The sequence below is a fragment of the Schistocerca piceifrons genome, chromosome 5 (assembly GCF_021461385.2).
Source record: "Schistocerca piceifrons isolate TAMUIC-IGC-003096 chromosome 5, iqSchPice1.1, whole genome shotgun sequence".
Lineage (NCBI taxonomy): Eukaryota > Metazoa > Arthropoda > Insecta > Orthoptera > Acrididae > Schistocerca > Schistocerca piceifrons.
In genome coordinates, this window is record NC_060142.1 from 373,665,932 (window position 1) to 373,676,455 (window position 10,524).

The window sequence follows — 10,524 nt, forward strand, 5'->3', positions numbered from 1 at the left end:
GTCACCCCAGTGGTTACAAGACGCAGTCCAGTAACTGATGGCTTCATATTCTAGTGAGAGGACAACCCAATCCGTGACTCAAATGGCTTACAAATCACTGTACACCACATATTAACTGAGTGTAGTTTGTATCTGGATAGGAAAACAGAAGCAAATTTGGGTGCAGACCGTCTCGAGGAACAAATGATAAACAAATGTAGTTGACGACGATTTGAGTTTGTTAAAACTTTAAAAATCGTATAGTGTCGTAATTCAGTCTAACCCGGCCAATGTGGCCGAGCAGCTCTAGGCGCTTCAGTCTGGAACCGTGCGACCGCTATGGTCCCAGGCTCGAATCCTGCCTCGGGCATGGATGTGTGTGGTGTCCTTAGACTAGTTAGGTTTAAGTAGTTCTAAGTTCTAGGGGACTGATGACGTGAGATGTTAAGTCCCATAGTGCTCAGAGCCATTTGAACCATTTAAATCCAGTCTAAGACAATAGACTAGAGATTTTAGTGTGCTGCAGACTGACTGACTCGTTTGTTGCTCTGCTTTAGAGTATTCCATTAAACTCCATTTTTCAGGGTTCCGTAACTCAGTCAGAAACAACGGAAGCCTTATAGGATCACTTTACTGTCCGCTTGTCGTCTGTCTGGCCGACTGTTAATAACCCTTTTTCTCAGAAACGGATAGACGTATCAATTCGAAATTCATGCCACATACTAACGTCGAAAGTCTCTTGGCAATGCACCAAATGTAAGCTTCAAAACCAGTGCAGTGAGAAGATATAGTCATTTATGTCACTTATTTTGATACTCGCAAAATCACGCATCAGAACCTTCAAGGTGCTTCCCTTTGACATAGAATCATGAAATTTGGTAAAAAAGGAAGGTTTCACAGTACACGTATTGCCAAGATCCGAAAATCATTGATTTGCAATTACATCACACGAAAAAAGTATTTTGGCTTTTCTTTATTCCACTATTTGTCTGTCCGTCTATTTAGAAGCCTTTTACTCAGGGACGGGTGCACATATCAAGTTCCAATTTAAGTCACATACTAATGTACTGACTGAATTAATAATTAACTTGAACTGATGAGCTTTAGTAGTTTGATATGAAGCGTCTCCGCGTGCCAAATTTAGTGTGACAGACTGTACAGCCAGCCGCGCGGCAAAACAGTAATGCAACGTTGGCTAAGCAGCGCGTCGCGAAAATATTTACATTCCGCTTAAGTAAACGAAGTACACTACGGACACTTGTATGATTAACGGTGCAGTGTTCAAAATGCGCATATTGTGATAAACTTAAGTGTGAATCACTACATTGTGTTGAACAGTGTCAAAATACAGAACATACTCCAAAAATAGTCTAATTCCACCCGTGTGAATGCGAGTGAAATGGACACTAATAAACTTTTCCACAGGATGAGAATAGTAATTAACTTGTCACTGATGCTTATATTTTGACATTTCATGTAACCGTCTTAAACTGATGGACGTGGGAAAGGAGAAGCGTCTCCCGACTTCTGCAGCCCGACTTCTAGCCAGCAGCAGATCCAAACCGCGATGCAGCCGACGGCAGCCGACGCCCCACCGATTCGGCCGGGGGCGGTCCAGCAGCAGCCACTACCTGTCTGCGGTCCAACGGCTAGACACAAGGGCGGTCTTACGACGTCAGCAGCAAATTGTTATCACATTTGATAAATGAGCGACTTTGGAAATTTTACGATACCCCACCATGAGAAAACATTCATTATCTCAGATGCCTACAACAAAGTCATAAATTTGCATTTTCCAGCATATTTTATTACATTCATGTCAAGCCTGACTGTTGAAAGTAGGTGTCTGTATTTTCTTGAAGCCCCTTGGACGGTTTTATTCCCGGTTTTCCGAGTCCAGTGAACCCAAATGAGGGGGGGGGGAGTTAATCCGGGAAGTATCCGCAGCAATTTCCGAGATAATATAGTCACTGAAGTCATTTAAAGTACTCGACTCAACTATAATTTTATCATGTCTAAAACGACATTGAAACTAAGCATTTCCATCTTGAGAGTAGAAAATCTACGTGGATTACGTGGACTGATAAAAAAAATATACAATAGATAAACTAAATTTTTTTCTCAGCCCAAGGGCCATTGTAACATCCACGAGATAAATTTTTGGCTACAGTGCGACGAGAGGAAATTGTGCCTCTGGCAGTTATAAACATTATCTATTCGACATATGAAAAAATAGTGAATTAATTATTTATATAATATTCTATGATATAATTGGACATATCGATGTGTATCATACAAAGACAATGATAATTGTAAAGTGCTTTTATGATCTGCGTTTGTCTACCTTTGTTTTTACCTTTTGTTGGATGGCTTTTGTAGATTCAGCACGCAAGACGCATATCAAACTGAGGTCTGTTAAGAAATTGTAATTATTTGTTAATTATTACTTGAAAATAGAGTTCATTATTATTATAAACATGAGTGAATAATTATTTGTAACTGTAATTCCTCTCTCAGTAAGCATTATCTGTGTTCATTGTTTCTTTCCGCTGCAAGGAGCGCAGCCATTGATGATAGCGATTTGTATCACGTTTTTGTCTGTGTTTTCCTTAGAAACAAATCAAATTTTTGCTTGATGAAGTCTAAATAGTGCACAATACGAAAGAAGACTTTCTGTAAAGTTTAATAAGCATTTAAAATACTTATTTGCTCTAACAATAGAAAGTCTCTATCAATTGTCTGCCGCCATCTTAAAATTATCACAGCGGCAAATTCAAATTACGCAACTCTGCAGACATAAACGTTGAACGTAATACAAATGTGTAAAAATAAATGTGCACCGGTTTTCCCGAACTCATTTTAATGAAAATAATTCGAATCAGATTGGTTCTTTAAAAACAGTGCTCATAGCACGAACGTTATAACAAACTTTTCTAGCTGATGTATGGAGCCGAAATTAATTACGCACGAGTTGCAAAGAATATTGTTTCAGGTAACATACGTCAGTGTTGTGCGCGGCTGATATTCTGTGGTTTTAATGATCATTTTGCTGAAGATAACTGTTTCCATCATAATCCATAGTTGCATAGAATCTGTTGTATGAACTGTGATTTAGTGACACTTACGCAACTTACAAATAACACTTTAACACGACGTTAACTTGTAATTCTGTAGCAACTTGACCAATTCTTTAGCCGGGAGAAAATTTATTTAGTAATTACTCAGTGTAATAAAATAAGATTATCATTTTCATTTACAAATTAGTTAAATACCAAACCACTGAATAATCCAGCGAACGCCACACTATCGTTGCAGAAAGATTCGAGCTCAGCAATTCAGGATAGTTACTGAGCCACAAGAACGAGGTGAGGAATGCTAACCAGTCCAACAAAACAGCACAAATTCCCTCATCCACCCACAGGCACCGCGTCATAGGAGCGGGCTCTGCTGTACACACGTACACTCCTGTCACCCTTCTCTTTTACCAGAACCAGAGAGAATGACGATATATTGAGTTTCAATGATCGAACATGGTCTGCCTGCAACTCGCTTGCTGACTTCGACGCCGCGACGCAGCCATCCTGATGCAGGCGCAGCCTTTGTCTGCCATTGCAGCCTATTTGGGCATCGTGGATGAGGAGAAGACCGACGTGTTGCTAGCGTTCCTTCTCATGCGGGTCGTTCGTGCATGATCTGCAAACTGTCATCCCCACACCCTCCAGATGTGGTCCGTTTGCGCAACCTCCTGACCATCTTCTGAGCGTCTGCTGCAGTCTTGGTCATCCCAAGGTGGGAGACCAGCGCTTGTCCTACGTGATCACCGTCATCCTGCACCGCACAGACAGCTACACTTAGATAAGCACACGATGGTGTAGAGCTGCGCAGTGTTGTTAAAACGTCCGATAAAGGACGCTGCTTACTCATCTTCCCCGCTGCAGCCCGCGCAGCATCACATGGCTGCCACTCTCTGACCTGCGCCATCAACATTAAGACTATCTGACGAGGCCCGTCAGTGATTCTCCCCAGTGCGCGCTGTCTCCCACACATTTCTTTATGCTACAAGGCAGCACCCAAGTACACCCACACCATCGCTTGGCTGCCTGACCTGTAACGGTCTTGTCCAACCCAGGCCGCTACACTGGGATCTTGCACGACAAGGCGAATAGCTTATCTGTCCTCTCGCATGCTGGTCAAAAGGGCCCACTGAAATCCTACAAGGCGTTCAGTATGGCCTTCCTGTACCAATATATTCCATACTCGCATTGTATTCATGGGTTTCCAAGCAACGTGGGCAGCAATATGGCAGACCTATAAACTGCAGTCTCTTTAGCCAACGATCTTCCTGATGCCGAACTTTGCCTAACGTAACCTTCTCGCAAATATTCAACATTAAAATGCAATTTCAGAATGGGAAACCCGTTGCCCGACCTTCCCTCATGTGCAGAATTTAGCTGGCGGTAATACTACCTACCTTGCGCAGTTGCACTGAAATACTTATCATTTGCATTTCCAAACATGTAGAATACTTCTTACCAGTTTGACTTTTGCTGTATGCCACCTTAATGGTGTTGCAGCGATCTGTAATGCACTCCTCCAGTTGCGCGGAGAGATATTTACAAATGTATTGGATGTGATTCTGGGAAAGTATTTAATTCACCTTCAACCTGCTGTCGCAGCATTATGCCCAGTAATTCACACCTCACCTGAGACCACACCATCATCTCCCAAACATGTACAATTCGAGAAAGACTGTGAACAGTGCACCCTATTATAGCTCTATCCAAGATTTCCCAAACAGAAAAAGACATAAAAGGGTCGACGGCTACAGATCCGGGTGGCGTGTGTCGCTCACAGTATGGGAGCTACATACCCACCCTCTTCTAATTATCAATAGACGCATTATAAAAATCTTTATTGGAGTGATGTTACTCGATTTCCTTTTATTTAACGAATAGAAACAAATAAGTGGGTATTCAAACTACACTCCTGGAAATTGAAATAAGAACACCGTGAATTCATTGTCCCAGGAAGGGGAAACTTTATTGACACATTCCTGGGGTCAGATACATCACATGATCACACTGACAGAACCACAGCCACATAGACACAGGCAACAGAGCATGCACAATGTCGGCACTAGTACAGTGTATATCCACCTTTCGCAGCAATGCAGGCTGCTATTCTCCCATGGAGACGATCGTAGAGATGCTGGATGTAGTCCTGTGGAACGGCTTGCCATGCCATTTCCACCTGGCGCCTCAATTGGACCAGCGTTCGTGCTGGACGTGCAGACCGCGTGAGACGACGCTTCATACAGTCCCAAACATGCTCAATGCGGGACAGATCCGGAGATCTTGCTGGCCAGGGTAGTTGACTTACACCTTCTAGAGCACGTTGGGTGGCACGGGATACATGCGGACGTGCATTGTCCTGTTGGAACAGCAAGTTCCCTTGCCGGTCTAGGAATGGTAGAACGATGGGTTCGATGACGGTTTGGATGTACCGTGCACTATTCAGTGTCCCCTCGACGATCACCAGTGGTGTACGGCCAGTGTAGGAGATCGCTCCCCACACCATGATGCCGGGTGTTGGCCCTGTGTGCCTCGGTCGTATGCAGTCCTGATTGTGGCGCTCACCTGCACGGCGCCAAACACGCATACGACCATCATTGGCACCAAGGCAGAAGCGACTCTCATCGCTGAAGACGACACGTCTCCATTCGTCCCTCCATTCACGCCTGTCGCGACACCACTGGAGGCGGGCTGCACGATGTTGGGGCGTGAGCGGAAGACGGCCTAACGGTGTGCGGGACCGTAGCCCAGCTTCATGGAGACGGTTGCGAATGGTCCTCGCCGATACCCCAGGAGCAACAGTGTCCCTAATTTGCTGGGAAGTGGCGGTGCGGTCCCCTAAGGCACTGCGTAGGATCCTACGGTCTTGGCGTGCATCCGTGCGTCGCTGCGGTCCGGTCCCAGGTCGACGGGCACGTGCACCTTCCGCCGACCACTGGCGACAACATCGATGTACTGTGGAGACCTCATGCCCCACGTGTTGAGCAATTCGGCGCTACGTCCACCCGGCCTCCCGCATGCCCACTATACGCTCTCGCTCAAAGTCCGTCAACTGCACATACGGTTCACGTCCACGCTGTCGCGGCATGCTACCAGTGTTAAAGACTGCGATGGAGCTCCGTATGCCACGGCAAACTGGCTGACACTGACGGCGGCGGTGCACAAATGCTGCGCAGCTAGCGCCATTCGACGGCCAACACCGCGGTTCCTGGTGTGTCCGCTGCGCCGTGCGTATGATCATTGCTTGTACAGCCCTCTCGCAGTGTCCGGAGCAAGTATGGTGGGTCTGACACACCGGTGTCAATGTGTTCTTTTTTCCATTTCCAGGAGTGTACTACAAGCCTACCTTTCCTTTCGTGACTGAGCAAAAGCAACAGTAAAGTTTGACTGACTTCATAGCTGTAATCTGTAATGTGTCAGCGACAATAGGCTACTTATTCATAAATTAATAATTGCTAAACAATGTTATAATCATTATTTCTGTCAGCTTACTCCAGTGGCACCTGAATAACCATTTCAATCAAGTAATTTAACTTTAGGCTTTGTGTCTTGTATCTAAAGCGAAGTTTGTGCCTTTCATGCGCCCGTTCGAGTGCCTCATAATTTCTAGTGCAACAGTACTTAACGGTTACAGCTGAGTGTAAATGCTCTTCCAAACAGCATCCCGTATGAGTACACCAATTGCGCCCTTACCTGTGGTTACTCGTACTTTAAGTACTTGGGCTATGCGCGGCTGTGTTTGAAAATAACAAATTCACCTTAGCCTGTACGAATACTGGGCGGCCGATCAGCTCGCCTAAATGCGGGTAACGTTACACTGTCCGCTCGATTAGATTATTACCAGCCACCGTATTTGGAAACGGGTCGACGTGCTGTGCACCTAGCACGCATCTGAAGCAACATGTGAGCGTAATCTACACGACAAGCATCCTTCATCACTGCAGCTCAACTTGGATTCGTATTATGTGTAGTTTTACAAAATACTTACACGGCGTCAACGAAGAAGCGGAAGTAAAAACCAGAAAAATGATGCAAATACTTTCTTTCGCAGTCCTACCCCAAGGTCTGCTGACTGGGTTGGTAAAGCGAGTTGACGAGCATCTTGAAGAGAGCATTAGGTAACGTGAGAACTGTACTTACGAGTGGTGTCTGCGGGCAGGGTACACGTTATAAGAGACACTGGACTCGCATTCGAGATGTCGACGGTTCAATCCCGCGTCCGGCCATCCTAATTTAGGTTTTCCGTGATTTCCCTAAATCGCCCCAGGCAAATGCCGGGATGGTTCCTTTGCAAAGGCGCGGCCGACTTCCTTCCCCTTCCTTCCCTAATCCGATGAGACCGATGACCTCGCTGTCTGGTCTCCTTCCCCAAATAACCCAACCCCACGTTATAAGAACGGGAACGGATTGAGCTGGATGATGTTCTGTACGTAACCTGGGATTTTCGGTTTTTCCAAGTTAAACAAAAAATGTTAAGATTGTTGTAGGCTGAGGCACTACACACCGTGATACTCGGAGTTGGTTTTGTATCGCCACCAAGCGGATTTTTCCCTCATCTATGAAACGCAGCTTTGCACCATTCATCCATCGAGTTATCTGTCACTTCACTGTCGGTGGTGGACCAGTGGCTGAGTGCACCATTTGCTTGCAGCAAAGTTTTCAATAAGAGATCCTCGGCGGTCCTTTCTAACGCTCTGATACAACTTTGGTTCTAACCTGAATCTTGGTCGCGTATGAGCAACAACAGCTTAAGACGGAATTTTTCATTGTTAGTTCATTTATTTATGCATTTATTTTCTTTAGTATTATTTATGTTAACTAAAATGCGTAAATTTTATGTGTGTGTAAATATATATGCGTATGTTTTGTGATTAAAGAACTATGTCCAGAGAAATTAAAATCGATAACAGTACGAGGAGAGTTGAGTAGAGAGACCAGAATGGTGGTTGTTGGACTGGAAGCTGGCAGGCTGCGCAAGAGGTACGTCGCAGGCTACTAAGAATTAACTATCGGCGATAGATCTGATGTCAAGTCAGTGAAAGCAGTTGAAGGGCAGTGAATTAGAGAGAAAAGTAACGGATTTTCAGAAACTGATTGGTGATTTTTTGTGCACAAGAGATATGTGAAGCTACTGTAGAGATTGTAAAAAATTGATCATCTGTGGGTTTAAAGTACGACTCACGGCCGGTACTCACAGCTTTACTTCTGCCAGTATCTCGTCTCCCACCTTCCAAACTTTACAGATGCTCTTCTGCGAACCTTGCAGAACTAGCACTCCTGAAAGAAAGGATACTGCAGAGACATGGCTTAGCCACAGCCTGGGGGATGTTTCCAGAATGAGATTTTCACTCTGCAGCGGAGTGTGCGCTGATATGAAACTTCCTGGCAGATTAAAACTGTGTGCCCGACCAATTGATAGAGCACTTGCCCGCGAAAGGCAAAGGTCCCGAGTTCGAGTCTCGGCCGGGCACACAGTTTTAATCTGCCAGGAAGTTTTAAATCTAGAGTGCTGAAGTTCGAATGGTGAAGTTTAAAAAGAACTGCTAAGTAGCGTATGTGTCTGATGTACTTCACGCGAACACAGTGCACTTGACTGTGACCTGAAACCTGGTGGTCACTTTCTGCTTGTGACACTACCATTTTGGTTGTCCGGGAGAGCGACCACTTCAGAATTTCTGTCTGTTACTTTTACAAATTTCACACAAGCTCTCTTACATTAGTGAACTACCACATTTGGAGTAAAGATACTGTAGAGACCAATTTAGCTGCAGTCTTGGCCGTAGCGTCAGAAGGAAACCTGCATAGCATTAGAGTGTTTTTGAAACAGACTCTTGTGACGGGTGAAAGTTATACGTTGCGGCACGACCTGATACTGGATGGTTCAAATGGCTCTGAGCTCTATGGGACTTAACATCTGTGGTCATCAGTCCCCTAGAACTTAGAACTACTTAAACCTAACTAACCTAAGGACATCACACACATCCATGCCCGAGGCAGGATTCGAACCTGCGACCGTAACAGTCGCGCGGTTCCGGACTGAGCGCCTAGAACCGCGAGACCACCGCGGCCGGCACCTGATACTGGATCATCGCTTTTCGCGACCCGCCATATGCTTCCAAAGACTTCATGTAAAGAAAAAAAGGCCCATGGCTTCTGATGGAGAATAGTTCGGTAGTTATTTAAAGCAAATTTTGGGTGATATAGAAACCGGGGAACCAAAACAACTGCACTTCTCTTACTGAAAGTGTTGTTTAGCAGATCGTACAGGGTTAGTAAATATTGCAAACGTACCGGAACGACATCCCTTAATTAACTATATTTCACGGAATTTGTACAATGCATGTGCAGTGAACGCAATCGTCTTCTGAAGGTCTGCCCTGTATGTTGTGTACGAGGAGTTAGCTGTAAATAAATCTTGATGCCATCAAATGGTTCAAATAGCTCTGAGCACTATGTGGCTTAACTTCTAAGGTCATCAGTCCCCTAGAAATTAGAACAACTTAAACCTAACTAAGCTAAGGATATCACACATATCCATGCCCGAGACAGGATTCGAACCTGTGACCGTAGCGGTCGCGCGGTTCCGTACTGAAGCGCCTAGAACCGCTCGGCCACAGAGGCGGGCTGCCATTAAATCAAGGAATGAATGAAAGTAAAATGAATCGCAAGACAACTGTAATTTGCGATTTCTTTGTTGTCACAACGGGTTTCGCTGCATTAAAATAGCATCCTTAGGTGAACTACATCGTTATTTAATGCATCTTTTGGGCGATATAGAAACGGGGGAACCAAAACAAGTGCATTTCTCTTACTGGAAGCGATCTGGACCCACGTAATGCAATGATCAAAATACTACAAGAATCTTTTAAAAAAATTAAATTTTTTAGAGAATCTAGAAGAGACATTTTAATATGTTTTAGATCCTACGTAAAGTACTTAAAAAGGCATAAAAAAACTAAAATTACAGTGTACTTGCAGCCCACCAAGACGTCTCCAACGTTCGTAGTCAAAAACCTAAACCCTGAAGAGGTGAATTCTTCAAAATAAATAAACAAAAGAGAACATCAGGCGAATAGTGTTCACTGCTGCAAGTATGTTTTAATTTTGACTTTTTTCTGCCTGTTTAAATATTTCACGTAGGATCTACAGACTTATTTTTTAAAAATTTTTTAAAATACTCAAAAAAAATTTAATTTTTTAAAAAATTTTAAAATATTCTTATAGTATTTTTGCCATTGCATTACAAGGGATCCTTTCCTTTTTATGTAGTTCACCTGAAGATGCTGTTTTAGTCCAAGGACATAGTTTGTGACAGTAAAGAAATCACCAATTACTGTTGTCTTGCGGTTCAGTTTACTTCCATGCATTATGAAATTTAACGGCTGTGGCTACTCTCATTACAAAATACTCTCTAGATCACGGAAGTTGAATACACTTGTAGCCCTCGCTCCAAAAGACAGCAACATAAAATATA